Below are 27,354 nucleotides of genomic sequence, written 5' to 3'. Positions count from 1 at the left end.
ATCACAATATAATGGCAAAACAATGCATGAACCAAGTAACTGGTTACAGACTGCATCATTGTTTGTTGAGTATTTTGGTGTCTCATGCTTTGTTACAAATTACTGGACAGTTCTTTTTTTTGACTGTACATGCCTTGAACTTTATCAGTTACCGCATGCAGTTCAGATGCGTTTTCTCAAGAAAGCTTTCTTTCCACAGGATAGCAAGTACATTATCACCAAAGCATTTCCAGTCAAGATTTCAGTTGTCCCCATAAGAAAAATGTGTCTTTTTGAATGAATTTGGAAATTTCTATATTATACTTAGTACATTTTCTGTCTAAATCATAGCCTTATTTTTGTATGGATATATATGTATATATTTTTTTCCCTCACCTTTTGTAAAATGATACCTGTCCTCTTTCTTGTAGTCAGCAACAGAATTTGGAGACTGTTTCTGTACAAGACTTAAACAGGACATTCATAAATTACAACCCAATTTCTCATGAAATTGGTAATACTACTAAACATTGAATTATTACTACATGCAGAAAGCTCTTTGTTACTTTTATTGGCTGCTTTATCTTGTGGCTCATGTTCAGTAATTCTTGTGCTGACTGATAACATGTCTTTTAATTGGCCCCACGTGATGCAGCTATTCTCATCAAACCCCAACTGCTAAAGGAACTCCACCTACTCCTTTAAAGCTTCCTGAGAACAAATTTTCACTTGAGCTCAATTACCTGTTTCCCCTCTTAACCCTTCAAGTGAATGGTGTCTTGCCCTGATCTTCCATACTGAAGTCCTTTTTGAATATGATGTGTTTTGTAAGGTTTGTTCTTCCTTAAGATAACCAAAATAAAAATTAATGTAAAAAATAAAATAGTTTGAAGTTAAGAGCGGTCTTGTTTACCTGAACTGTATAAACAGTTTTTGAGATCTGAGAGAAATACTTCTCTGTAGTCCAGAGTATGTGTAGTAGTTCAGAAACAGGAGCTTAGCAGATTTTCGTTTGGTGGTGATGTATCCAAGTCAGTCTACTTAGAAAAAAGCAGATAAACTGTTTTAAGTAACCTCTATTTTTTATGGGATGGGGCTGGTGGAGTGGTCTTCAAATAGTTGGTTTAGTTTTGGTATTTCATGTGCATATTGCTTGTTAGTTGTTTTTTCTTTTTATTGTCCTCACGTACAGGGTGCATTTTAAAAAACTTTTTTTTTTTTCTTTCCCATTTTGTAAAAGCCAGATACTGCCAATTTGTGAAAAAGTGTTATTGGCACTACTCGTTGTAGGTGGGAGGAAATCATTTATGGAGCTAATGAAAGACTACCTAAATCAGTAACTCTGCTACATTCTCTTTTTTTCTTTTTCTTTTCTGTTTTTTCCTCTGATGCTGTCCTATCAAAAAAATCATCTTAGACAAATATTTAAGTGTTCTGCTTTCACTCGGTTTTCACAGGGAGTATGCCACTGGTATTGGTGTGGCTGGTAGAGCCAGGGCTTGCTGCATAGTCAGGTCTTTTTATTTCAGTGTTGAAATAGCGACTTTGAAGGATAAATCTAGGTGTGTTCAGCTCTGTTATTTGACTCTGCTGTAACCTGTTTACTGCTAAGCTGTCTTGTAATGGGTAAGTGAAGCTTTGTGATGCCCTCGAAGAATGCTAGTGGGACTTAAGGCTGTATTGAGGCAAATTCAAAGGGGCTGTATGTCAGTGTAGGCTCTATTGTGAAACACATAATCGACTCTAACACGCTGTTTTTTCCCTCGTGGACCATCCCCCTGGTTGCACCACTGCCAAGCTTGTTATGTGGGCTCTAAAGAAAAGCGTGTAAATCCTTGCTCTGGAGCCTCTTCTTCACCCGTGCATGGTTATTAAGTGTTTCTTCCACTTACTGCAGCCCTTTCCAGGGCAGTCAATAGGAGTGGTGAGAGACTCCTTTCAGTTTTGAGTGTTTCAAGTAAAGCCCTGGCTATCATGAACTTGGTGGTGAAAATCTCATTGAGATCCTAAATCCATTACAACTGTGCCTGAAGAAAGTCCACTACAGTGTTACAAGAACACGTTTGCAAGCGTAGTATTTGTCATTACCTGGGAGTCAGAGTTACAGTCTTGTCCCTTGAATCTCTTCATGAGACTCATAATTGCTTTACTTGTATTCCAATGTGCTTTACAAACCAAAGCATGAGGCACTGTCATAGCACATGCAGGAGAATTTAGGTACTGAAAGTTGCGGTGGATTTGTTTGTTGAACCTACTTTTTGGTTGGGGCACAACGAACCAGCAGTTGTCTTTCCTTCCAGTCCTGTGCATTCTGTGTTTTCAGGATACGTGTGTGTATCGATAGTGAGATGAGGCTTGTTTTTTAAGGTGATTTTTTTTTTAACTTCTGATAAAAGTTAAAAGTAGACTGGATAAAGCAATCCAATTTCTGGGAAACTCAAAACATGCTATTGTAAAAGTAAATGTGCATTTTAGTGAAATACTATATAAATTAAGAATTCCTTTAAAGAAAACACAACTCTATGAAAATAAAACTCATTGCACTGAAAGCAACACTTGTGCAGATGACTGTTCAAATGCTAAAACAGATAATGGGTGATTCCAAATTATGCTTTTTTATGCTGTGGGTCTGCTATTTCTTTCTTTCTTTTTTTTTTTTTTTTTTTTTCCTAATCCTTAAACTCAGTTCCCTTTCTTTCAGGGACTGAAAGCATAATGTGAAGGCTTTGTTGGTTTAATATCTACTGGTTGAGGTCATATTAAGATATCTTTGTTAGTGTTCCGCTCTAAAGAGAGCTTTATCAAACTGTGGCTTATTGTTTTTCTAAATGTAACTTAATTTGTATTTGCGTCTATTCAAAGCTGATGAGACCATTTCAAACAGTTCACTACGCAGAAATCCCAGACAGAAAATTTTACAAATCACCATGGTAATGTGTGTGTGTGGAGGGGAGTATGGGGGGTGTAAAGGCAGAGCCTGCGTTTAATATTGTATATGCTCAGTGCTGCAAGCATTGCTTGTTCTTTGATGTATACATGTTCTTTGCTTAATTAAAAATTAGACTGTGAATAACATTGGCTGCAGCATTTTATCAGACTTCTTTGTGATACTGAAACAATCGGATAATGTGGCTAGTGATTGAATCTTCTTTCTGTTCAGAAAATGACAGAATCATGTAAACTTGGCAAAGAAACTTCAAAATTTCTTTTCCGTCCTCTCCAAGAACTTAGGGAGAGGCTTAAAAGTCAGCATTTTACAGCTAGAGCTACATTCAAAGCACTCTTAGTACAGGTAGCTCGTGTCTTGGTGATTTCTGTTAAGTCATTGATAGTGTCTTAGGTTCTCCTTTTTAGCGAGGCCTGTCTGGATGCTTTTGTACCTGCAGTTGTTGCCTTAGACACAGCAGCAATTTTGAAGTGCAGTCACTGCTAGTTTTAATTACAAAAGGGAATATTCTTGAGAGGATCTGCATCTGCTCTGGAGCGCTGAAACTGGTTTGGTTAAAAACAATGAGGATCCTTGTAGACTATTTTCTTAATAATATAGTCAGTCAATGCTGACTACAGATTAACATATAAATTAATGGGAATTTATAGGGAGACTGACTCTTGTGTATTTTTTTGTTGGAGAATAGGAAAAGTTTCACCTGACATTTCTTGGTTATTTACTACTGTAGTCTGAGTAAGATGGAAAACTGAGAGACTGGGATGGAGGATAATTTTCTTTCCCCGTATTTCAGTGAATTTCCAGTAACTTTATTAGTTAAAAAATATATATATATTTGAAAATATTGAGAGTCAAGGAAGCACTGACGCTGTTCAAACTGCAGCCCAAGCTCTGTTGACTTGTGTATCCGATGGCCTGTGAGAATGGAGTTTTTCTCTCTCCCCGTGCACAGAGGAATTATCGTGCAAAAGCACCGACACGGAGTGCAGAGTTGCAATGCTCTCTCTGTATCAGTTAAAATGAGACGGGTAAGGCTCATGAGAGCTGCCTGTGCCCAGGATAATTAGTCTGACATGACACGAATGCAGCCAAGCTGTCCTGACGTTATGCAGTCAGCTGTAGAGCCCATTCATCGTGTGTATTCAGGTCACTCACTGCATTTTGCTTTTACAACGACATTTGTTTGCTGTATGCAGTCTGTCACAGTTATAATGGTTTCACTGAGGTGTTTTTTTCCTGACATGCCAGGCTTCCTGTTAATAGGGTAAGTGTGGGAAGTGAAGGCTTTGAAAGTCTTTGCCTTTATGAAAACAAGTTGCAGATTCTGAAGGCTGTGTTTTGTGAAGGCTGAAATCATTTGTGTGGGTAGTGGAGCTATTCGGATAGCTAGTGACTTGTTAGGCCCTTTCTTTGCTCACTGGGGGAGATGTTCAGTTTCCAGCGGCTGGATTATTTCTGTCTCCAGGTCTTTAAAAGACAGCACTTTGGGATGGATTGGACTTGAAACACCAGTCTGCTGGGTTTTGTTTGCATTCTGTTGGTTACCTCAGCCCTTCTACTCCTGTTACATACAGGATTTGTATTAGCACTACGGTTGATTGTCGTCTGTGTGATTTAAAATAGGCAGTCAAGGTATTATGCGTAGTACGTTTTGAAGCAAAAATTTGACTAAATTACACTCTCTTTGTCTCATGAATCAGTTAAGCTATTCACATCAGGCTCTCAGATTCTAGGTTGGCAGGTATGAAAACACACTGGTACGCTTCTCAGCAGCAGGCAGTAAATGCACCTTCCTCCCACCAAAACCCTGACAGCGTCAGCCTCTTCCAGCCATTTCCTCACAAAAAAGGAAAGCCCTTACTGTTAGTGAAAGAGATCTCTGTGAGGTTTAGGTTTGTGTGGTTGTGAAAATAATTTGAGAAAGAAGTATTAGCCCACAGTTTACTTATTCCTTCTCTTTATGAAAGGCTTAGCCACTCAGACATTGAAATACAAACATAGGTTCTCCATGCTAAAAGTGCAGGATGTCTAATTGGACTGAAATACAAGACTTCAAGCCTTACATAGCTGCATTTCTGTATTCCTATGTATCTTTCAGTCGTTTCCATGGTGTGTTCATGCAGTGTAGTCCATTAAGCATCCAAGTAAACACACCTGTGTCACTGATGAGCCAAAGAATTTCATTAGACCAGATACAAAACAGGAAAACTTGATGCTGGCACAGATAAACGTGACCTAAAGGTCAGCCTTCTAAGTGCCCGACTCCAAGTAGTTTCCAAGAGGATTATTTGCTTTTTTGCCTTTTTCCCTTCCCCTCCTTGGGGGGAGGTTTCTGGAGGCAAAGCATAAATAGTATAAAATATTGAAATGTCTTAATGTTGGTGTCTTCGAAGGATCTTTTGAAAAGGTTTAAACGGGGGAAGAGCTATTCAGAGAAGAATTTAAGTAGGCTACAGTTCCAAGTCCTCTCCTAGGCGGTCAGTGAATAGAGATACCTCCCTCCTTTAGAATTATTTACATATTAACTCTGGCTCCAAATTGTCCTCTAAAAGATTTTAGTTTTGAAAGACAATGTCTCTGGTAGCAATAGGAGAAACTAAAACTTGCTTTCTTGATTCTTTGTGCTTCCACTTGTATTTGATCTTACGTCCCATAAGTCTTACAGCCTTTTATTTCTAGCTCTTCGCAGTTCTGAACTCATTGGCACTTACTAATTCTATTCACATTCCTTAGCGGTTCCATTAAATGAATTGATGAACAGAAGCTTCATAACGAAATAAAATATGATCTTCTGGCTCTCTATCACTTCCTGCGTGCATGTGACTGAGGATATGATGACACTTCCAAATAAGTGTTTGCCATTGACTAGAATGGGAGGATGATTAAAAACCTGTGTGTATATATACTATATGTGTGTATAGAGACATGGAAGTATCTCAGATGCAAGATTAATCCCTTATATTTTTCCCAATAGTTTTTAATAGCTTGTAAATAAATAAATAAACAAAAGTCTGTTAACATAATGAAGATAACAAAAACCGACATAAAGTTTAGATTATCATTTTGTTATCAATACGCTGATGAAAGTGCTGAAACTGATTGTTTCTTCAAATGGAAAGGGAAATGCCCTTTGCAGGGCATTTAACTATTCATCTATTGCAAACCCACTGCCTCAATAGTTTAGAAAATATTTTTCCCTAAGATACAAATGCATTTTTTAAACTTGCACTTCATATATATGTAGTGTCTTCATGCAAGTTCTTCATCAAATTTGAACCTATTCTCTGTAATTTGAAAACAACTTGAAAATGTTACATGGCTCCACTGATCGTTTTCTCTCTGAATTTGATACACGTCGTAATAACAGCTTACTTAAGTCTGTTAATGCTTATGATCCTCTTGTAGCTACCACATCAAAATAGATGTCCAACATCTGGGTTCTCTAAAATCTTGTGAATCTTGCAATATTAGTGATTTCTGGCAACTGGCTAAGCCAGCAGTTTAGCTGTAATTTAGAAATAGAGGAAGCATACTGAATTGTTAGCTCCCGAAACAAGGCTTTAGCCAAGCAGAAAGCTTCAAATTCTTATGTAAATGCTAGCACTTAGACAACTGTTATTTATAACCAGCATTCTTAATGAATGAGTGATGTAGGTAAGTCTGCAATAAGCTGTCCAAACTTTTCGAAGACAGTGGTTACAGCTTGATTAGTAGTGTGCCTTGGCAGTGCCTGCAAACAACCATTCTTTCCACTCTGCTGGCAGGTAATCTGTGCCAGTTAATTTAGTAGCATTTCAAGCCAGAAGTCTTCCACTTATAGAAGTGGTTTTGTGAATTAAATTGTCCATTAGGATGTGGGTTTAGTCTACAGGCTTCATTCATCAAGGGCTCTAAATAGCTGTGACACAGCTTTAAACTAGTGGTCCAGATTTTATTTGTAACTGACTTTAAAAGTTGTTCTATGAGGAGCTTTCATTGTTTGTTGATGCTGCTCTTACAGCGTGGTTGTGGGCTTTGAATGTTACAGTTTAGGAAAGTGAAATTCATCTATTTTTCTACCTAGTCTATTCTTTTTTAAACAGGAGTCAAGAAAGACTTGTTGGCTTAGAATTTGCAAATATAGATATTCTTACATTTAAAATTGTTAGTTATAAACATAGGCTATATAGAAACTCAGTCTACGTGTTTTTAGGATGTTACGTGTGCTGTTAATGGCCAATTAATGTGTGCTCTGTACTAACAATCTCATATAGCATCATGTTGCTGACGCACTGTTATCTCAGTTTTCTCTCAGTAAAACTTACATGATATGAAAACTTACGATATGAATCTTTCTCATGTTTCAGGTTCAGTTGCATTCTGTTTGAGGGAGGAGGTCTATGTTCATCTGAGGTTGAATTAGCTGGTTCTCCTGCCTTTATCTCACCTATTGGCCACACATACTTCAAGTACAAGGTACAACTAATTGTCATTGAAAGTTAGCTACAAGATTTTAAGAATGCATGTTAGCCTTATTAGCTTTCAGGATTTTATTTGCTTCTTTGTTAAAATTGTTGGGCAACCAGTACAATGTCATGTGTTACAGGCTGATTGTTCAGCTGTTTTTTCTTTTTTCTGTCTGAGCAACAGACTATCCTGATGCCATTATTTTCCAAGGGCGTGGAAAAAAAAAAATCCACCAAACTCCACATGCAGATACTCTGAATATAGTTTATATGGAGGCAAGTTTTGATCAATTTTATTATTTTTTTTTTCCAGGGTTCATGTGAACCGTTCAGTGAAAGCACGTATATTACCAACTGCTTAAGTTTTTAATGTTTCAAAGTCAAGGAAACTGCTCAAGTATCATGATAATGAAGCGTCTTCTCTGGGTATCTGCTGCTACAGAACCACATGCTTTGCTCTCACTAGATGTCTGAACTTAAGGGCATGTTGTTCTCTAGCTCCTCAATACGTCTGCTCTGTGCCCTTTATACACTTGGTCAAATTTACTGTTCCATCAGTTAAAGTTTATTTTTGTCTCCTATTTGTTCTAATGAAGTAACTGAACATGCACAATGTGTAATACCAAAATTGTTCTTTGATTCGTTAGCTGAAGAAAGGAGACAAATCTCATTCTTTCCACACAGTTCTCTGTGGCTATCTAATAGTCCAGCATTGCTTTTTCACTAAGGCAGGTATAGCTAATTCCTAATACTAATCTTTTTAGTAATCCACTGCTGTGATTTTTTGGTTTTGATCACCCAAATTCCTATCCTGACAAGAAAGGTGATCAAAGCTTTCTGTCTGTGACATGTAGCACTGTCCAGACAAGTTTCCCCTCTTCCCTGCCTTCCTCCCCTGCATTCTTCTCCTGACTGGCTGTTTGTCTCTCTTTATGTAATCTGTTTTACCTGTGTTCATTTGCCTGAGCTCTTTGTTTCTAATCCGTAAATTTTCCCTGTCTCTTTCTGAAAACTATCGAGTAAGTAAGTAAATAAATAAATGTAATTTTACTTTTTGAATCTGACATTCATTGAGCCTGAGAGGAAACAGAAGCCTCAGTTCCTTAGTTTGTGAGCAGTAAAGGATTAAATATGACAAACAAGCCGCCACTGAAAATCAGCTAGCAAATGTCTTATCATTTAGTGTGGAAGATGTAGCACCAGCAAGCTCAGGTGTGGAAGATACTTAAAATAAAAATTAAAAAAAAAAAAAAAATCCACAATCCCCATTTAATATAGGAGGTGCATAAAGTTTTGTTTACTGTGACTTCTGCCATATTTTGTGTGAACATTGGAAATGGATGGTTTGGAGTTTTCTTCTACTTTCGTTATTGCTTTTGTCTGTTTTGAAGCCCAGTTTTGATACACAACTGCAGACAGGACAGTTTATGAATCCACGTGAATAATCTCTGAATGCAGTGCTGTTTTTTTTGGTTTTGTTGTTGCTGCTTTGGTTTTGGATTTTAGTTTGTTGTTGCTGTTTCTAATACAGGTTTAGAACCAGGAAATAATCCATTGGCCCTAATAGTTCAATAGCAGATTCTAGGGCAGTGGGTCTTGGTGGTCAGAGACAGCTCTTTTTGTGTTTTCTCTCTGTTACTGATTGCAGCCCTTGTAATCCATCTTTTTGCCAAGAACTTCTGAACTTGTTAGTAGATGTCTTGGACATCTAAACATATTTAATAACAAACACGTTTGCTGAACCTCACAGACATCATGAGGCGTAACTGCAAAGTTGTCTGTTTTTGTTAGATACTTAGTACAAACCACTTATTTCCTTAACTACCTGCTATTGACAGTGATCTGGAGCGATCAGTGAGAGGGTTTATGTAGCTAATCTTGCACACACACTTAGTTGGAATATGTATCTGGTTTTACGGCCTTTCCCCTGGCCCCTGATAATATTAAGGTTTTACCCTAGCAAAGAAAGCAGTCAAAATTAAGCAGATACTGTCTTTGTACCTACGCTCCTTGGTTACTTCCTAAACTACTACTGCATATGTCTGTAAAAATGTACCACATGTATGTACGTGTGTGTATATATACGCAATATATATAGTATAACCATATATATATGTATGTGTGTTTTAAAAATAAAGTGTGTAGTTCCTCAATTCGTAAGGAAATATGTATAAAAATAAAGAGCACCAAGAGCAAAAAAGTCAGAAAATGCTTCTTCCAAAGCTGCAGTAAATAAGGTGGACTCAGTAGCTTTCAGCCTTCTGTAAGTTATGATACCTGTGTCTCCTTGCAAAGGAAAAAAGGTGAAGAAATTCCTGACTCTGGGCTGACTGTTGGTAGCTGTTTTCTTTGTTCTAACATGAAATCACATTACTATTTGTTATAAATAATTTGTATTGGCAGCTCTAACATATACTTACACTGTTTTTTTTTCCCCTTCCCTGCTCTCTAGAATTGGGGATATCTTCAGTGAATTACTTGCTGCTTACAGAAAGGACTAGAATAACTGAAGTTGTGAAACACAGGTAGGCAATACTGCCAGTTTACATTTCACTTTAAATGTTGCGCTAAACACAGATGATAAACCTATGAATATTCATTGTGATAACAAAACCATCAAAGCATGATAGGGTTTTTAACCTTAAGTAGATTGGGTCTGGTTTCATGGTGCTTCTCATGAATTCTGAAAAGCATTTCAAGTGCCTCCCTGGTGATAAAACCCTGATGAGAAGTCCAGCAGAATTATGGTATGCAAATTTCCTTTGTGTTTATAATAAAAATGTTGATTAATATTCATATCTAATTCAAATCAGCTTTGACAGGAGGTCCAGGTGCTTTGTGACCTTCAATTAATTTTACGTATTATTTTTGACAGCACTAAATTGTCTTGTTGCCCCAGTAGACTCTGGTATTTCTGGTATGTGCAGCCACATATGTTTTACCTACTTTTTTTTTTCCATAATTTTCGTTACAAAGAATATACTGTATGCATTTTCTGCTTATTTTATGTTCATTTCATGTTCCTATCCCTTTGTTCTAACCAAGATTTTTAAATATAAAAATAAAATAAATATAAAAATAAAAAGAGTTTGCAATACCTAACTCTTCTCTATCTTCTCTAAGATAATGTAACACCAACACAGTTATATCTATGATATATTTCATGGCCATAATAATTTAACTTGCAACTTATCATCGGATGTTACTCTTCGTCACTGTTTGCTGAGTTTTGAAAGACCCATTCAGCTTGACTATACTTCTTAATTCTCATCAAGTATACCTGATTTGGTGTGTGGTTAGATAGTACAGATTAATGGTCACTGTTTTTAATGAGTTGAGTTTACCATCACTGAAATTCTGGAATGTATCTATTCCTCTTCAGCTGAAGTAGTTAGTACAATTCCTCCATATTTATGTAGGCTGAATTTCAGTGGATTCCACGAGTGCTGGTGGAACAGTTAAATCCTGAAATTACTGATTATTTCTCTTTAATTCTGCACAACAACTTTAATTTTGGAAGCTTGTGAATTAGTGTTCTCCTTTCCTGATTCATATTCCGTTGCCTAAAAATCCTATGAGTTTTGGAGGAAGATTCTGTTGCGTAACACTAAGTTAGGAAATAAGCACAAAAGCTGGTACGTATGCTGCTTCATCCAAAAGAGCTATCACTTGTGGAACACGTTACAGAATTCTGTTCTGAAAGCAAAACATGCAAAATACTACTTAATTTTTCAGGTACTAAGTAATAGATGTCTTTCCATTTTAGCTTGCTCTTTGTGCTTCTGAGCACCATTCATAAAGTATGTAATTCAAGTAGCAAACTTGATGATTTACCCTAAAAATAGTCAAAGTATGCTGAATTTCATTTAAATAATGGCTGTTAAACGCTAAAAGGCTTTTTTTTCCTCTCCTTCTTTCTTTCTGCCTTCTCCCAAGTTCGTTTGACAACTTTGAAGTATTTTGAGTAAGAGTGGCAATACCAGGCATGTTTGGGCTTATCCTTTGCATTGAGCACTTCCTTTCTATGAGCACAGTTGCTTTTTTCAGCTGTGACTTCACTATTACTTGCAAAAGCTTTCTGCCAGAGAGCTTGGGGAAGAAGGAGTCTGCACATGAATTTATCCTGGAAAAGTCCGTGGTGAGGTAGTTTTATTACCAGCTTGTGAAACTGGAAGTGTGGGTGCCATCCTGCCACGGGGGCATTGGAGATGGATGGAAGGGGGAGAAGGCGGGCAGTTGGGTGGCAGGTGTAGGGATAATAAGGACAGGTAAAAGATCTTGGTGATGTGTGTTTGAAGAAGAAGACCAAGGAAAAGGAGTGGAATATTTTAAGGAGAGTAGGGGCTGTACTATCAGCAGGAAGGCTTATGTGTGGATGAGAACTGTGGAAGGGAGACTTCAGTGGGGAAGGGAGAGGACTTTGGAGCACTGGAGTCAGTGGTGATGCCCCCAGGAAACAGGAGCAAAGAGCACTGCAGAGTGCAGAAATGTTTGTGTTGTGCTCCGGTGCCAGAAACAAGTGAAGTGCAGTGGGTGTTCCCAACCTGTTGGCTGCCCTTTCTGTACGTGCTCCAGGAGTGTCTGCAGGAAGCTTCAGTGACAGGTCAGGAAGCACAGCCTTCCTGGCCTGCCTCACCGACAGCTATTGAGAGTGGTGAGTGCAAAATCTCCGTAAACATCTTGTAGGATGTCCCATTACGGCCTAAATAAATAAATAAATAAAAAGACTGAGGTTCTAATATATTTCTTCAATTATTTTGTGGTTCAGACTGACAGTTCACAAGACAGTGGTGCAGGACAGTGCTGCACCAAAGCCATTCCCAGCAATTTCTCTGCTGAGAACCCTTTAACCCCCCCCCTTTGCCCCTGCAGTTGTGTGTCTGGACTTGCATCTTCACATAGGCAGTCTTTCACATCATGTGATTGTGATCATATAGTGGGTGGATGGATTTCCAGTCATAAGAAACAGAAAGCATTAAGGCCTGCGGCTTGTCATCACAGTCAGTGTTTACCTAGTCTAGCCTTATGATATTCTGAAACAAATACTTTCGAATTGCCTGGAGTAAATTCAGAACAATCTGGAAAAAAAGAAGTATTTTCCTTTTCCATTCTGGTATTGCTACTTACCAATTATTTCACTAAAGGTCTGGAGTACTGGTCTAGGGGAGAAGGTGGGAAAAATCTTTCTGTCCTATCTGGAGGTAATGTAAAAACAGTAGTGAATTTTAAGTAAATATTCTTATACTAGCAAACAACATTTTATTTATTTATTTTTAAGAAAATTCTTATTCAATTCACTTCTAGCACAAAAAGCTTCTGAGCTTCTGAAACTAACCTAGAACTGTTCGTGGCAGGCTGTTCGTGGTAGTGTTCATCTGGATACCACAAAAAACCTTGCGTACCTTCAAAGTCTGAAATGAGTCTTTTTTATTACCTTGGTTTTGTTGTACATGGTTTTCAATTTTGGTTTGTAGTCTGTCTTTTCTGTTTAAAGTTTTCATGAGTTTTCATTTCCTGAAAGTAAGTGCGGAATTGTTTAGAATTCATCCATCGTATTTTTGTTACTTCTGTGTGACTCTTAACTTAAGAATTGATTAATGAAGTTGGAGCAATGGCAACAGAGAAGTTTTAGTTCACTCAAGTAATTAAAATTGACGTGCTGTTCACTTTAAAGGCAGAGGAGGAAAAAAAGGCACATAAGATGTTGCTGAAGGGCTACTGTTTTTCAGTTTAGCTTAAGTAACTTCTGTCCTCCTCCCCAGTCATTTTCAAACTTGGGTCAAATCACTGGGGTGCTGCTGGAATCTGTAACTATCTCATACAGCTTCTGAAATGGGGGAGCAGGGGTAAAAATGTGTTTGTTTTTTTTTAAGCGCTGAAACACTTTGTTCACATTTCACAGTGGAGCTCTGCTGATTCAGAACAATATTAATGCTGAAGTCCACAGTGTAACTTTTGCTGTTGCTTTTCCACAATAAAGTGCAACACGAATGAACTCACTAAGGATTTTTGCCAGTGGAAACCATAAAACAAGAAGGCTAGGAAACAAAGTTGATCAATAAGAAATTTGCTATTGCGGAAGACAATTTGCATTACACCTGCAATTCATATGAAAGGAATATTAGGCAAAAAAGTTGTATAGGAGAGTGTGCCAAGAAAATAGTTAATATAGTTAAATTGAGTACAGGTTTGTCCTGCTTTGTGGGCAAGCCCTCTTGTAGTCTAATGGAGAGGTAAAGGGAAGGAAAGCCTGAGGCCCCCAAAGACATGCTGCTAGAAACTGGAAGTAAACCTGCATGATGTTCAGTTACTGTAGCTTGAAATGTTGTCTGCATGCCCTGAGAGATCTTTCAGTTTCAAGGTTTTATATTTAGACTTATAACTAGCTATAGAATGTACTTTTATAAATGATATTTAAAGCATCTCTCTAACAGATGGAGAAGTTCTGTTCTCTATGATTTCTATTTCTTTTTTTTTTTTTTTCTGAAACTGCAGTCATATGCGGTAATGTTTATCTTAAACTGGATAAGCTTATATACAGTGTGAAATACGGTGTCCTGAAAAGGCTCTGTGTGCTTCCTGCCTTCATTTGTGCAGCGTACTTTGCAATCATATCTCTGGTTTTTACGCCCCGAGCCCACGCACTGTGTAATGCTCAGCACAAGGTGCCATCTGCAGTTAGCATGCTGAAGAAGAATGTTCTGAGACTACTTCAGCACTGGCGTCCCGTTTCTCCAGAGAGGCCGCGGGGAGTTTTAATAGTCTTTGTCAGAGATTTAGTGCTTTCTATCTGTCTTCTGTGCATCAGCTTTCTAGTTATCCTCCCGTGTGTAATGCCTATCCATTTGGAAAAGCTACCAGACAATGTGCATGTGTTATATAGTCAAATTAGATTGCTAGACACCACGTATTTAAGGGACTGTACACCAGAGCATGAAATCACTTGAGGAATGTAAAATGTAGTAAGTTGGTAGGTCACAGGCACAGAAGAGCTCATGAAGTCCAAGAACCTGGTCCTTGAGCAGGCTGGGTGCAAAAGTGATCTTAGTGAAGATCTGCTTCCCATGCCTTTTCTAAATCTTGTTCTTGAGTTACAGGTGTAACTTCTGACCATGGCCATTTAGAGATATTTTCGCTGTCTTTTTTCTTGAAAAGAAGGAAATGGATAAGTCTTTCCTATATTAATGGTCTAGTACCAAGAGAAAGGGGAAATAATGAACAGATGTTTGCTAATGGCCTAATTTAACCTCAGATTCATCCTTGCCCACAGAAAATGCTCTGCCAGCTGTATCACTCTGACGTCTTCTTTTGGAACAACAGTTGCTACAGCATATTGAAGGACGCAGAATGGCTGATTTTCTACCCTTGTTCTTAACATTATGTACAGCTACTATGTATTCCCTTAATTGGGAAAGCACTTTAAGCTCTGTCCCTTGAAGGACATGTGTTCCAGTAATCATTTATTTAGAATTTTGGCACCTAGATTCAAAATGCTGTCTTGGAAGTCTCACCGACCTAGCTTTAGATATGATTGTTTCACAGATGTCTTTCTGTGTTTTCACAGATAACAAGTCTGCATGTTTATTTATGCCCAGGGCTGTTGCATTTTGGTTGAGCAGTTTGGATGCTACCCAGTGTCCAGGAGAGACTGATCCGGCACATGCTTATTGGAACAGTCTTCATTCAAATATTAGATTTCTCAGAAGACACCATTTTGCAATATCTATTTTTAATATAATGAGCAAAGCAATTTCTTGCTGTCCATGCCTTCTCAAGCATGAGCTAGCTGCAGTGTTTTTCAAGGATTCAGTTTCTTCTTTTGACAGAGAATTCAAAGAATAGTCATGTCTGCCTCTTTCCTTCTCTGTATTAAAATGTACAGCATTATTTAACCCTCCTCATCTGTCTTGTTTTCCAGTTATTGATACTATCAGAATGTTTTCAGTTACTGAGTAAACTCGGGAGGAAGTGTAAGCAGGCAAATAATTCTCTTATTCCTGATGCAAAACAGGTCTGTGCCTCTCTGGCTGGATTATGCTTGACTGAATGCTGTTCTGTCAACAGTGACACTGTCAGTCAAATTGGGGCAACTAACCTTGGGTATGAATTATGTTCCGATACTGAGCTGCATTTTCACATCCAGAACACATTGACTGGTTGGTGCAAGAGTTTGAAGAACTAGAGGAGTAGCCCAGAACCATAGTTTCCTTAAGTCCTATTGACTGGAGGAAGAGGAATGCTGCTTTTGAGCTGACTCCAGCAGGAAGAGAGTAGTGGGGGAGTTGCTGTCACTTCACTTTTTTTTGTTTGGTAGGTTGCTTTTTAATTAACGTGAGTGAATTAGAAAATGAGGATGGTAATGCCAGCATAGCCCCCATTTTAAAAGCAGTAGGCTTTTCAAATATTGTTTGGAAAGGTATTTTCACTGTAGGGAGTTGGAAATCTGAAATGCTTTCAGATGAAAGATGAATGCATGGATGATAGTTATTTGCCATACATGTCCCTAAAATTATGTTAATTCCCGTATACAGGGCTCGGTGTGGAGGCATGGTGATTAATTACTGTGGAGGAGTGAGAATTAGAATTACTGTTTAACTTCCACAACAAATCTATAGCAGAGTAGTGCCTGCTTCTCAAATCTGGCAGGTTTTGGGTGAAAACTGCTGCGGATTTGGCACTTGTGACAATCAAGCTACTTAACTTCCAGTTACGTTTTGAGAAGCTTCTAACATAAGGCGTCTGAGTCAGAGTGCCACAAGAGATGGGGGTGCTACCATATTGACTGTTTTCTGCCTTTCATGGGCTGTGATTAAACACATAAACGAAAAGCTGTGCTGTGACCTGAGTCATTGTAGTCCCCACTGATTTTAAAGTACAGATCCCCAGACTAACATGTACACAGATGTTACTACTCGATTTATCTGTTAGGGCAAACAAGCTCATGGAAGATCATTGAAGCTTCTTAACAGAGTTGCCACAGAAGGAAAATACGATTTATTGTCGAAATCTCAGTAATTACCTTCAGATAAGTCAGTTTAGAAAAATATTTTGTCAACAATTATGTTCTCGTAAATGCCATGATTTCTTTGTTTTGTTACCCTCTTTCTTCTGCTCTCTGTCTTACCTCCTTAGTATCTCCTTCATTATCTTTGCCTCTGGATGTTTAGATATTTTTCAGCAAATCTTTTTAACGCAGCCTGTTGTCTGTTGTGGTATCTTAAGTGCTTTTACTTCCTTTTTTCCCCAATTTTTTAATTTGTTCAGAAACAAAGCTCCCACCTAATTCTTTTATTTGGTATTTAAATTTCAGGCCCGTTTCAAGTGTATGAATCGCTCACTCTGTTCTACCTTGCTTCTCTTCTCCCTCCCTCCTGTCCCAATATAACCTTTCCTGTAACCTTTCTGTCTTCCTATCTCTTTCAGATGCTTGTATCTCAAGTAGCAGTAGTGGTTGTTCTTGGTGTGGTGATGCTTGTAAACAGGCCTGTGACTCAAAGTGTACTGGATACATTATGTTCTGAAGTCTTTTCATGAAGTTTTGTAGCAGAAAACTCTATTTCTGGTTTTAAAGCCTTGGAAAAAGCAGCTAGCATTACAAAAACTGACTGTAGTGCCATTTAAGGCCAAGAGCTTGGTATGCTCAACTACAGTAGTAGTGGAGGCTCTTGGTTGTTTTTTGTTAATCTATTTTATTACCTTGGTGAGGGTAGTAACCTCTTGTAAATATGCATCAACTTCCCAGCTGTACATTTTTGCTGCAAAAAAGTTTAACTTATTACATGGCTAATAACAAATATAACAAAAACATGTTCTAGTCTCTAGAGACTGGTATGCTTTCATTTCCATGTATGTTCAGCGTCACATTGTGTTTACTTACTGGAAGCTTCTGCAGCTATAACTGACTTGATAGGTCAGTCTGAACTCCTGTGGAAGTGTTTTCTTGTTTGTTTGTGTCATTTTTCTTCCATGGCTGTAAATCCACTACATGGAAAATACATCCACATATATCCAGAAATAATGGCGTATTTTGCAGAAACTGATATTCGGAGGACATATTCAATATAAACAAGCAGTTTTGAAAAGAAGGAACATCAGCCACTTCAGAAAATGAGTGCTGTCTTCTCAGAACAGCTTGTGTAAGGCTTTTTGCTATTTCACTGTCTTGCTGTATTTGTGTATTTTGGACAGTATTTTCTTTTTGAGATACTACATTTTTGATATTACATTACTCATCAAAAAGTGGATGAAAGTGTTTTAGATAATTGTTTTCAGAACTCCTTCAAAAATTCCAAAAAGTGTGCTGCTTTGTTCATCACAGTTGCAAAGTGGTTGAGGTTGGAAGGGACCTCTGGAGATCATCTGGTCCAACCCCACCTGCCCAAGCAGGGTCTCACAGAGCACATTGCAGGATCGTGTGTGTGTACGATTATCTCCAAAGGTGGAGGCTCCACAACCTCTCTGGGCAACCTGTTCCAGCGTTGTGGCACCTTCACAATAAAGTGGTGGTTCCTCATGTTCAGATGTAACCTCCTGTGTTTCAGTTTGTGCCTGTTGTGTCTTATCCTCTACCTGGGCACCACTGAAAGGAGTCTGGCCTCATCCTCTTCATGCCCTCCCTTCAGACATTTTTACCCATTGATGAGATCCCCCCTTAGTCTTGTCTTCAGGTTAAACCGGCCCAGTTGTCTCTCAGCCTTTCCTCCAGCCCCCTAGTCATCTTCATAGCTCCATGTCTCCCTTGTACAGGGAAGAAGACACTGAATTCCAGGTAGGACTGAGTAGAGTGGGAGGATCACCTCCCTTGACCTGCTGGCAACACTCTTCCCCAGGATACCATTGGCCTTTTTGGCTGATGAAAGTACTGGTAATTATTAATTACTAGAACTAATAGGTAAGAGTGAATGACCAGTATGCACACATTGTTATTACCGGTTTTACCAGTACTGTCTAAATTTTATAACAGTCTGTGCCTTCAGTCCATTTCAAAGAAAGTTAAATCAACATTTATTTTGAAGTCTTAGTCTCATGTTAAGCCTGGTAGCTTTGTGCACACATCACTAAACTGACTGGAATGCTTGTGTGTGTGTATTTTATATATATATATAAAATATATATATATATATATATATATACACACAAACACATTTTATATATATATGTTTGTATAAATATATATATATATAAAATTTCAAGCATTCAGAAATAGATGTAGTGGTGGCATAAGCAAATGCTCTTCCTTATCAAACACCAGATAGCACTATTCATTGCACTGCATATTCAAGAATCACAGTTATTTCAATGCCGCTTTGTGTTACTCTACCCCGCCTCTGACTCTTACATGTCTTTATTTGTCTCGTTACTTCTGCTTGTGTGCTGGCTAATGTGAAATATATAATGCGTTGTTGTCTCTTTTGTTGTTGCTTGGTTCTAGCAAATGTATGCCTTTAACATTAAGTTCCTCTTAGCAATTATTCTACCATCCCAATTATGGAGCTCTGGAATTAGGCTAGGAAAAAGAATAGGTGGAATCAAGTATCAAATAGTATTACAAATAAACATGGTATGTGCACCTTTTTTGATCTTATATTCCTACAGATGAAAGACCATAGTTGTAGGTTAAGGCATCACAAATTCTGAATTAGTAGAACAGTTAAGTGCCTGTTGCACTGGAAGTATTTGAGTTATGGTCCTGGTATAATACTAGTTATATAGTTCAGGGCTTTATTTAACCTACTGACCTTTCGCTTTCCCCTAGGTTATTGCGTGACACAGAGCTGTTAACCATAAAGTTGGTTCTTTTTTTTCCCAAATGTAAACTTCTACAGAAATTCCTTTGCAGAAAGTATGCTTGTTTGTTGCTGCCTTCCTTTGGGCCCATTCAGAAATAATCGTGTGGGGCTGAAGACCTCAGCAGAAGTACTAAGAGGAAGTATTTTAGGGAAGGTCTAACCTGTTTCTCACAAGGTTATCAGGAAATAGGCTAGACTGTCTGCCTATGTCCCATGTTAACACAGAATTAAAAAATCTGTCTATGTATGGTCTTTCCAGAGTTAGATCACAGGTGGCAGCTCACGGGACAGGTGACAAACAGACTCTTGGTCGTAGATGGTATCTGTAAGTCACCTGTTGACTGGGAGTGTAACAAGTGCACAGCCTGGTCAAGATATTCTGGTAATCTGATGGGCAACAAGAGCTGCAATTCCTATGGCCTTTTACAGAGATCCTAGTTCCTCTGTACTGACATAAACACAAATGCTTTTTCCACTCTTCCTAAAGAGACAGACTTTTAAGTAGAGAATTGTTAACTTGGTAACATGAAGTAGAAAATCTATTCTGACCCTTTAGTTAGGGTAGGACCTGAAAATAACAGGCCTAGAAAAGCTATGATTTCCTTTCTACCTCTTGCTAACCAGCAGTCTGACACCCTATGTTAACATACTTGTACTCCCTGTGTACTCTCTGAATATGCTTATTAACGTAAATGATCGGTTTGGGTTGCTTTCCATTAAATGTAATCTTCCTTCTCTGTGTCCATTGTGAACTACTTCCTCACATATAACTTCAAAAAAAATCAGTTCTATCAGTTGTTACATATTGATGCTCAGAATTCTTGTGGTAGCTTAATTTCTTTTCTTCCCTATTCTGTTTCTGCTATTCAGTAATGATTTTTTTTATCTGGAGGAAGAGGAGATGAAAATGAATGCTATTTTTTTTTTGAGTATTTTCTTTCCTATGGCACTACAAATACTAAACAAGTTTTTCATAGGAAATGGCTTACAATGTCCTGGCATTTACAAGCAAGAGGATACCAAAACCAAACCAAGAAACAGTTTATTTCTAATTATTTGAATTTTACTTTAATTTCTTAACTTTTTAAATTGATTTGTCTTGCTAAATATCCTGAATGGAAACACTGCCCATATCCTATTGCCTTTATAACTGACGCAACTGTGTTAGCACGTTCACTGAATGAATGCAGTTGTAAATATGAATTAAAGATTTAAATTAATCATTGAGAAGGAAGTTCAGTGTCAACGAACAGTGCTTTAGGTTGGTAGTTTTGTCCTTTTCTGTATTGTGTCTTAAGCTGGTGTGAGGCTGTGTATCCAGAAGAAGGCCTGGGCTTCTAAACAGAAGTCTTCTGAAGATTGGCAATGTAAGGAAATGGCTCTTCATGCTTTTGAAAACCAGTCACTAGCATCACCACTCATTTTACTAATTCCAAAGTTGTAGTCCAATGCTAACTTTCCATAAAATTGCAAGTAAAGATGACTGGACCGTAAATGAAGAGCTTTTGAAGACACCTTGGCAGAACTGGAACTGTTCTGTGGAAGTGGCCTGCAATTCCTGTGGAAGTCGCCTGCAATTTAGGAAGGGCATGGGATTCCTGGTGCAAGTGTTCATATGTAAATAGTGGTGACTGAGCGGCTGGGATTCTCCGAGTACTTTCTGGTGGGGGACAAAGGAGGAATGCTCTATTCTGACCGTGTGAGCTCTGAGAAAAAGATAATGAAGCCCTTTGTGCCCCCCTCCAAAGACATGTGCTTCAACGGGAATGGGCCGTGCAGCTGCAACCCTAGCAACAAGGCACTGGAGAAAAGAATTAGGGCAGCTTTCCAAAAGAGAATGGCCACAACTGCGGATGAGCAAATTAAGCTGCTGGCATAGCATTTAGAAGAACCTGTGTGCCCATTAGTCTTCCTAGTTTGTTGTTGCTGTTAATTTTTAACGCTTAAATTGAAATCCCCATTCTTGTTTGGTTGTTGTTGTTGTTTTTTTAATAAATAGGTAAATCAATTACTTAAGATGAGCTAGTGTCATTACTGTTTGTTACTTTAAACTGTATCCTGTTTGGGGCTTCAGGAATTTCTGGTATTGAACATAACACTATGTTCCCATACAGAGTAGAAAAATCTTTGATTTTTTTGTTGTTGTGATTTTACGGGTCTTAACTTGAGAGTCTGTTTCCTGAAGAATTCATAATAATGTTTGATACAGTGCACAGTTCATTGCCATAATTTAAATAGCATGAAGGAATTCAGTTGGAATTTATTTTTTCAGTGTAGATGCATAAAACCCTTAAAGATGCAGTGGTTTGACAAATTAATTTATTTTAAATAAATTTCTGTGTGTGTATATATATATTCATAGGACTATTTGCAAGATTTGTATTGGCTCTTGTAAAGGGGTTATGCTGTTGTGACAGATGCTTTCTGCAGAAATTAATAATACATGTTTCATTTGCAAGATGCAGCAATCTGATCTATTTTCATGGAGAGCCCTGAATGAATTGGGATAACGCTTCTGATGTGAATACAATAAGCTTCATTAATTACCCAGCTGTGGTTGGTGAATCACCAACCGCAGTTCTCGCTGCATATTTGGGAGAGAGGGAGAGTTTGTTTGGGAGGGAGACTGAATAGTGAATACCTTAAGCCAAATGGTCTGTGGCTGAGTGTCAGACAAAGAGGTCTTTGGGGAAGTGACTGATGATGTGCTTGAAAGGACAGCAGCCCTATCTGGCCTTCACACTGAACCTAGCACAAGAGCCATCACCCCTTCTCTCTTGGGAGTACCAGGGGAATTGAAATCCACTGAGGAGCCGGGTGAACCTTGCCGTGAAGGTGCTGTTACTGCATCATGGTCATCTAGTTACGGTAATGAAGAAGGGTGGCATGACAAGTTTCATTACTTCATGTCTCTTTCCCAGTTTTGTCTTACCTCCTTCATGCAGTCTCCAATGTCTGTGCTGCAGGCTGACTGTAAATCAGAGCCCAGAGCAAGCAGAGCAGAAGACTGCGATTCCTGGATGTGCTCGGATGGGGCTGATGTGCTGACCCAGGGCAGCATAAAGTTAAGAGCACATTTCCATCCACTGACTGTGCTGCTGTGGCGATCGCATCCTGCACAGGAGCAGGGTGGAAAGCTGGAACAGCATCCTTGTAAACTGTTTGAGTCAGATTTGCTGGAGCTTGATTGTAGATGGGATGTGCTACTCATTTCTTGGCTTTTCAGTTTTTTCTTTTGCCCTTTTCTTCACTTGTTCTGTGTGCAGCATGTGCAGTGGAAGAGGGCTGAAGGTGAAAGCTGGGAAGAACGTGTTCCCCTAGCAGGTGTATTTATTTATTTGCTGTTAAAGTACAAAGGGAGAAGGCTGACACCTGCTTAATATTTGGAGGCAACCTGAGTTTCAAATTATAGTTCTCAGTATTTTTGTGAGGGGTAGAAAAAATAAGGGAACTGTTTGGGTCTGGGTTGAGATTTAAGGCTGTACTGAAATGCCAGATTTAAAAACTGCATAGAATAAAGTGACTGTTTCCTTTTAGCTGTCTTCACATATGCATTCAAAAGAAAAAGGTTAAAAAAGGTTAAAAACAAGTTGCATGCAGCTACTCCTGTGCTCTTTACAGAAATTGCTAGGGAAAGTAAAGCTAAGAATTTAAAGAGTTCCCCTTTATTTGAGGAAGGGCAATGGTAATGGAAAAAGCACGTTAAACAGCAACTGTAACTTTTAGCTAAATGTATACCTTTTATACCTTAATGTCAGCTTTCAGATAAAAAATTGTTATGCCAGACAAAGCAATTGGTATATGTGTTGGTTTTTTTTTGTTGTTGTTTCCAGATACACACAAGATTTCTTTGACAGATTGAAGGAAAATACCCCCTCACACACAGAAAAGTAAAACTGAGCAGTTTTGTGGCACTAGAGAAGATAGGATCTCATTTAAAGCCGGGAAACTTTGCATGGTAAACTGAATTACAGAAGTTCAAAACACATTACAGAAGTTTGACAGTTTATTCAAAGTAGTTGCTGCTTGCTTTTCATTAGTGTTGATTTAGTTAAGTCAGTTCTACAAACAGTTTAGATTGTGCCCTCCAGCAAAACCCCAGTGACTCAGTTTCAGACCTTCCATTGGAAAGGATTGTACAGAGGAAATATTATAATATTATTAAATAGTTTTATTGTAAATTAACAGAATGTGAAGGGATTGAAGATGTCTCTCTGTGCTTTTTTGTTTTGTTTTGTTTTTCTTGAACAGAGAGGATTCCACTAAATTTAACTTAAATTGTTAGTAATGATTGAGTTTGCCAGTGGTTCTGTTGTGTGCAGAAGTAATGCTTGCTACAAGTTTTGTGAAGGCCATCAGGAAGACGTTTGCCACCTGTATATACTTCAGAGCTGTTACCGTCTCTTGTTTAAAATAGGCTGCAAAAGTTTGTAAGATCAAAGTAACTGGAGAAAAGGGGCAAAAGTTTATGGCTAAATAAAACAGTGTATCATTTTAAAAAATCAAAAAAATCTGTACTTTTACCTCTTTTGTAAAAGTTAATGTGCTTGTTTGGGCTTTTCTTTAATATTTCAAACCTTTGTCTGTTTTTTTCTAGTTTTTTAGTTGTTTGCCACAGCAGTTTTTAAGAGAAAATAAAACCTTTGTGCTACTTTCTATTTTGTGTTTCCAAATTGCCACAATCCCTGCAAGGGAAAAAATTTAAACTGTGTATAAACACAGGTATGGTCGCATCTGAAGTGAAGCATGTACCTGTATCCTTGGCTTTCCTGACCCTGGCAGTACCTGAAAAAGTGGTGGATTTGTACATTTTGAAATTGTGATGGTCTGTCATGTTTCTCCATAACAACACGTGCAGACAGGATGATCCTTCTGAATATCTGATATATATGTATCTTGTCATCTAAGGAATTAGGTATTTGCCAAGAGAAATAACTTTGATTAACTATGTTTACCTGTCAAATGAGTAGAATAAGATGCCACAGAGAACACAGGGTAGGTGCAGTTGGCAGGGCAACTTTTCCAAGCTTAAACTTGGAAGGATCTGATGTTAAATCCATCGTGAGCTAAACCTTGTAATTCAGTTCTCTGTCTGTGGCTTGCTCTGTAGCCTTATCGGTGTAGTTTACAGAAGAGGACTTGGAGGAACCTGGCAATACTTCCTGATCCAAAGAGCTGCAGCAGTGGCTGCTGCCATTTGCCTCGCAGCTTTATTATGTGTGTTACAAAAAGATTGCCTGTCACGTTGGCTGTCTGGAAAAATCCTGTAGCTGATGTTGAATATTTCCCTGTTTCAAGTGGGCAAGCAGTTTTGATTGATGTGAGAAACACTTAATTCTTATTTATGGAGAATCTTGTTTGGTGTGGCAGCAGCATTCTTTTCATAGCAAGGAAGCATAAGTATTAAATGTCATATATTTGTTATTCAAGACCTTTTAAGTTTATCAGCAGTACAGTATGTCTAGTGATTGTTTTGGCAGGAGATGTATACCATGGTTGAAGCACTGTTTACTTTTCAGGCTTCCCTAGGGTTTTTGACTGCTTTGTTTAGGTCAGAAGGTTGGAAAGGTGGAAAGGAGGCACTATTCTTGTTTGTCTGTTGTTTTTTTTTTCCCTTCCTTACCTGTTTGCAGTAGGTAATTTACTAAAATAGATATTGCTTGGAAACAGTATGCCTCTGATCCATACCACAATTATTTATACTGCTTTAAAATGTGTTTTCTTAATAATTTCATTTTTTCCCTTTACTCCCTCCTGAACAAATTTTCATGATAGAGGCATTTGTACTTAAAACCTTTAATTCATTGTGGATAAACAAATGCTGTAGGGTAACGTGACAGCAGGACTGAAGTGGTTACAGTGGAAAAAAGAACATAACTTTAGTACTGCGCTGGTGTGCCGGGGTAAGACTTCACTTCATGCTGCGAACATCTGCTGTACGTATATACTGGTTTGGGCATTGCAGAAAGCGGTATGTAATGATCTTTTTTTGCCACCCTTTGTGCTTGGAGGAGAGATGTTCTTGCAGAAGGGATGAAAAGAGAAGACATAGGCAGGGATAATGTCTGAGGATGGAGGCCTGGACAAATCAGGGGTGGGAGCAGGAAGCACACCCTCCTCACTCCAGGATATTTCTGGGGGCATAAGCGTGAAAGGACTCTAGCAAGAAGCACCTAGTTCAAGCCACGTTGAAGGCCTGGCATTTCATCACCTTCATACTATGGAAGAGGTGGGCACGGCATCGAAGGGTTGTTTGGCTTGCTCTTCTGATGTTACCTTCGATCTTGTGGCCGCTGTCCCCTGTGCTCCCCTCTCACAGCGCTGCTGCAGGAGACCCTGGGCAGCACAGAGGAGAAAATGAAGGTGTTGGTATCAGGCAGCTTGAGGGCAATTACCTCGTTTGTTTTAAATGGTAGAAGGTGCACAAAACTCCAGCTAAAGCCTTAGCAGCAGCATAATAGTGCAAGTAACTTGAGGCTATGGGGCTTTGGGAGGGAGATGTCGAGTGGTTTGGGGTTAAGTTCTTCTAAATCCCTGATTCTGCCCTGCCTCCAGTAGTGTTATTCCTTTCCAAATATTTGAGCTGTACCAGGTGGATTGTCATACAGAAGTTAGATACATAGACAGAACTGATACATTTACTTATTTGTTTGAAACAGAGAGGTGTATGGCAAAAAATCAAGGTCAGTTGCAAAGGAGGAAAAATTTCTACCTTGATTACTTAAATGTATATGTATTGTACGTCTTTACTCAGAATGCCATGCATCATAAAAATAATGACAAAAGGCAGGTGAGATGTGATATCCCTCCCTCTGTGTACACACACCTTCCGGATGTTTCTTTGTCTGTAAGGAGAAAAGCTGCTTTTTTTTCTGTATCTTGCCTTTTGGAAACAGCAAGGAGGTTGTGAAAATGTTGTTTGAGAAAGGGAGAAAAAAAAGTTAATGGTGGGATGGGATGAAGTTTTTACACAACTCTGAATTATTACTGAAGCGAAGATACAAACTTTTAAGGCTCAATATAATAATCAGAAGAGCTTTAGAAGAGAAATATTGGATTGCCCATAATTTGTTATCTTAAAGTGACATTTGGATGACTGCTGAAAAAATAAAAACAAACACAAATCTGACTAGAGGTTGAAGTTAGTGTTCATTCAATTATGACTTTAATGTCTTTTTGTGTAGAGTATTAGATTAACAACGACATAGACACCTCTTTAGATCAGAAGAAATACCAGTCCACTTGATACAATTTTTGGTTGTATGTATAAATCCTAAACCAAGACTTCTTTGAATTAGCTGATGTTGGTCCACACAACAAATGAAAATGTAAGATTTTTTTTTCCCTTAGAGTTATCAAAAAATAAAAGGACTGAAAACTGGACTAAATACAAAACTGTAGAAGCATACTACTGGCCATAAATGAACCACTGACTTTATTATTTATTTTTGTTATTTTTGCTGGTTAAAAATACAAGTACGCTTTCAACTTAGTAGTGCTTGACAGAGGACAATCTCGCTAAGAAATGCAGATTTGTGACATGTACTTGAAAATGCATGTACTAGTAAATAGGATGTTGTTTTTCTCCATGTAACTGCTGTAAGTCAGCATTAGTAAGTCAGCTTTCCATCCAAGCCATATTTCTATTTCTTTGGCTTATTTTTTCCTGTATAATTTGTCTCATCTGCAAGTCATTTGTTTCTCATCTGTAGTCTTGTGTCTTAGCTATAAAATCTACATTAAGAACAATGATTAGGCTTTTTAAGATCCTGTTCTGTCAGGAAAATCCATTGAAATAGAATATACAGGTTTGCAAAAACAAACAATTGTATATTAACATTAAGAAGTAAAGCAGTATCTGGCATGATTATAGCCATGTGTTGTTGGCTAATTGTAGTAAAAAAAGGCAAATCTTTTTTATTTTTCATATTTTGGGGATTATTTCCACTTCAAGTGTACCTGGGAGGTAAACATGGATATGTATAGGCAGTGCATATGTGATGCATTAATATATTACATAAAGAGACTTGCTGTATTCATAAGGGCTGTCAGGAAGGTTGCATAACATTCTTTTCTCACAGGATTGCTGAGTAAACAGCAGAGCTTTTATAAATACAGAAGACAAGGTTTACATGGGTGACATGAAACTAGTAAAAGTTGATAGGGATCACATGCTGACTCCTCATGTGGATAC

At 38.2% G+C, this 27,354-nt stretch overlaps 1 long non-coding RNA gene across 1 annotated transcript in view; it reads left to right on the top strand.

The window, feature by feature from the left end:
• Positions 1–27,354, top strand: part of LOC311221212 — a 46,493-nt gene that overhangs the window by 4,846 nt on the left and 14,293 nt on the right. Inside the window, exons 2-3 of the long non-coding RNA XR_014619297.1 lie at positions 7,273–7,381; positions 9,824–9,896. This is a non-coding gene — a long non-coding RNA (uncharacterized lncRNA). The remainder of the gene's footprint in view (positions 1–7,272; positions 7,382–9,823; positions 9,897–27,354) is intronic.

This window comes from Netta rufina (genome assembly GCF_964035555.1).
Source record: "Netta rufina genome assembly, chromosome: Z".
Classification (NCBI taxonomy): Eukaryota; Metazoa; Chordata; class Aves; order Anseriformes; family Anatidae; genus Netta; species Netta rufina.
The sequence above is the reverse complement of the archived record's forward strand: the minus strand, read 5'-3'. Positions and strand labels throughout refer to the sequence as shown.